The sequence below is a fragment of the Colletes latitarsis genome, unplaced genomic scaffold (genome assembly GCF_051014445.1).
Source record: "Colletes latitarsis isolate SP2378_abdomen unplaced genomic scaffold, iyColLati1 scaffold0013, whole genome shotgun sequence".
Lineage (NCBI taxonomy): Eukaryota > Metazoa > Arthropoda > Insecta > Hymenoptera > Colletidae > Colletes > Colletes latitarsis.
The window spans coordinates 7738225-7742346 of record NW_027488368.1 but is presented as its reverse complement, the minus strand read 5'-3'; positions in this window follow the sequence as shown (position 1 = coordinate 7742346).

Genomic DNA, 4122 nt, shown 5'->3' with positions numbered 1-4122 from the left:
ACATTGCTACGTGAACCAAACCAGAAAAAACCCAGGATTCGTTCAACAAGTATGTTAAAACTGCGACAGTATGACCCTGATGAGTGCAAATCCCAGGCCTAACCTAGACCTAACATGCGTTTTCCTCTAAAATATTGAGCGAAACCAGGTTTAAAGAACTGTTTCAGTGTGGTCCCACATTACTACGTGATCCAAACCAGAAAAAACCCAGGATCCGTTCAACAAGTATGTGAAGAATGCGAAAGTATGAGTCTGATGAGTGAAAATCCCAGACCTAACCTAGGCCTAACATGCGTTATCCTCTAAAATATTGATTGTAACCAGGTTTAATTGACTGCTTCAGCGTGGTACCACATTACTACGTGATAAAATCCAAAAACAGCCCAGGATCTAGCCATGAAGTATGAGAAATATGCGAAAGTATGAGCCTGATGAGAGCAAATCCCAGACCTAACCTAGACCTAACATGAATTATTCTCTAAAATATTGATCGAAACCAGGTTTAATTGACTGCTTCAGCGTGGTACCACATTACTACGTGATACAATCCAGAAACAGCCCAGGATCTAGCCATGAAGTATGAGAAATATGCGAAAGTATGAGCCTGATGAGAGCAAATCCCAGACCTAACCTAGACCTAACATGAATTATTCTCTAAAATATTGATCGAAACCTGGTTTAATCGACTGTTTCAGTGTGGTACCACATTACTATGTGATCCAAACCAGAAAATAACCCAGGATCTGTTCAACGAGTATGTGAAGTGTGCGAAAGTATGAGTCTGATGAGGTCAAATCCCAGACCTATCCCAGACCTAACTTGCGTTATCCTCTAAAATATTGATCGAAACCAGGTTTAATTGATTGTTTCGGTGCGGTTCCTCATTACTACGTGATCCAAACCAGAAAAAACCCAGGATCTGTTCAACGAGTATGTGAAGTGTGCGAAAGTATGAGTCTGACGAGGGCAAATCCCCGACCTATCCCAGACCTAACATGCGTTATCCTCTAAAATATTTATCAAGACCAGGTTTAATTGATTGTTTCAGTGTGGTCCCACATTACTACGTGATCCAAACCAGAAAAAACCCATGATCCGTTCAACAAGTATGTGAAGAATGCGAAAGTATGAGTCTGATGAGTGAAAATCCCAGACCTAACCTTGACCTAACATGCGTTATCCTCTAAAATATTTATCCAGACCAGGTTTCATTGAATGTTTCAGTGTGGTACCACTTTACTACGTGATCCAATCCAGAAATAGCCCAGGATCTAGCCATGAAGTATTAGAAATATGCGAAAGTATGAGCCTGATGAGGGCAAATCCTTGACCTAACCCAGACCTAACTTGCGTTATCCTCTAAAATATTGATCGAAACCTGGTTTAATCGACTGTTTCAGCGTGGTACCACATTACTACGTGATACAATCCAGGTACAGCCCAGGATCTAGCCATGAAGTATGAGAAATATGCGAAAGAATGAGCCTGATGAGGGCAAATCCTAGACCTAACCCAAACCTAACATGCGTTATCCTCTATAATATTTATCAAGACCAGGTTTAATTGACTGTTTCAGTGTGGTACCACATTACTACGTGATCCAATCCAGAAATAGCCCAGGATCTAGCCATCAAGTATGAGAAATATGCGAAAGAATGAGCCTGATGAGAGCAAATCCCAGACCTAACCTAGACCTAACATGCGTTATCCTCTAAAATATTGAGCGAAACCAGGTTTAATGGACTGTTTCAGCGTGGTACCACATTACTACGTGAACCAAACCAGAAGAAACCCAGGATCCGTTCAACAAGTATGTTAAAACTGCGACAGTATGACCCTGATGAGGGCAAATCCCAGGCCTAACCTAGACCTAACATGCGTTGTCCTCTAAAATATTGATGGAAACCAGGTTTAATTGACTGTTTCAGTGTTGTACCACATTGCTACGTGAACCAAACCAGAAAAAACCCAGGATCCGTTCAACAAGTATGTTAAAACTGCGACAGTATGACCCTGATGAGTTGCAAATCCCAGGCCTAACCTAGACCTAACATGCGTTGTCCGCTAAAATATTGATCAAAACCAGGTTTAATTGACTGTTTCAGTGTGGTACCACATTACTACGTGATCCAATCCAGAAATAGCCCAGGATCTAGCCATGAAGTATGAGAAATATGCGAAAGAATGAGCCTGATGAGAGCAAATCGCAGACCTAACCTAGACCTAACATGCGTTATCCTCTAAAATATTGAGCGAAACCAGGTTTAATGGACTGTTTCAGTGTGGTACCACACTACTTCGTGATCCAAACCAGAAAAAACCCAGGATCTGTTCAACAAGAATGTGAAAAACGCTAAACTGTGAGCCTGATGAGGGCAAATCTTAGACCTAACCCAGACCTAAGATGCGTTATCCTCTAAAATATTTATCCAGACCAGGTTTCATTGAATGTTTCAGTGTGGTACCACTTTACTACGTGATGCAATCCAGAAATAGCCCAGGATCTAGCCATGAAGTATGAGAAATATGCGAAAGTAAGTGCCTGATGAGGGCAAATCCAAGACCTATCCCAGACCTAAGTTGCGTTATCCTCTAAAATATTGATCGAAACCAGGTTTAATTGACTGTTTCAGCGTGGTACCACATTACTACGTGATACAATCCAGAAACAGCCCAGGATCTAGCCATGAAGTATCAGAAATATGCGAAAGTATGAGCCTGATGAGGGCAAATCCTAGACCTAACCCAGACCGAGCATGCGTTATCCTCTAAAATATTTATCAAGACCAGGTTTAATTGATTGTTTCAGTGTGGTCCCACATTACTACGTGATCCAAACTAGAAAAAACCCAGGATCTGTTCAACAAGTATGTGAAAAACGCGAAAGTATGAGCCTGATGAGGGCAAATCCTAGACCTAACCCAAACCTAACATGCGTTATCCTCTAAAATATTTATCAAGACCAGATTTAGTTGAATGTTTCAGTGTGGTACCACATTACTACGTGATCCAAACCAGAAAAAACCCAGGATCTGTTCAACAAGTATGTGAAAAACGCGAAAGTATGAGCCTGATGAGGGCAAATCCTAGACCTAACCCAAACCTAACATGCGTTATCCTCTAAAATATTTATCAAGACCAGATTTAATTGAATGTTTCAGTGTGGTACCACATTACTACGTGATCCAATCCAGAAATAGCCCAGGATCTAGCCATGAAGTATGAGAAATATGCGAAAGTATGAGCCTGACGAGAGCAAATCCTTGACCTAACCCTGACCTAACATGCGTTATCATCAAAAGTATTGATCGAAACCTGGTTTAATCGACTGTTTCAGTGTGGTGCCACATTACTATGTGATCCAAACCAGAAAATATCCCAGGATCTGTTCAACGAGTATGTGAAGTGTGCGAAAGTTTGAGTCTGATAAGGGCAAATCACAGACCTATCCCAGACCTAACATGCGCTATCCTCTAAAATATTTATAAAGACCAGGTTTAATTGATTGTTTCAGTGTGGTCCCACATTACTACGTGATCCAATCCAGAAACAGCCCAGGATCTAGCCATCAAGTATGAGTAATATGCGAAAGAATGAGCCTGATGAAAGTAAATCCCAGACCTAACCTAGACCTAACATGAATTATTCTCTAAAATATTGATCGAAACCAGGTTTAATTGACTGTTTCAGTGTGGTACCACATTACTACGTGATACAATCCAGAAACAGCCCAGGATCTAGCCATGAACTATGAGAAATATGCGAAGGTATGAGCCTGATGAGGGCAAATCCCAGACCTAACCTAGACCTAACATGAATTATTCTCTAAAATATTGATCGAAACCAGGTTTAATTGACTGTTTCAGTGTGCTCCCACATTACTACGTGATCCAAACCAGATAAAACCTAGGATCCGTTCAACAAGTATGTGAAGAATGCGAAAGTATGAGTCTGATGAGTGAAAATCCCAGGCCTAACCTAGACCTAGCATGCGTTATCCTCTAAAATACTGATCGAAACCAGGTTTAATTGATTGTTTCAGTGTGGTCCCACATTACTACGTGATGCAATCCAGAAAAAGCCCAGGATCTAGCCATCATGTATGAGAAATGTGCGAAAGTA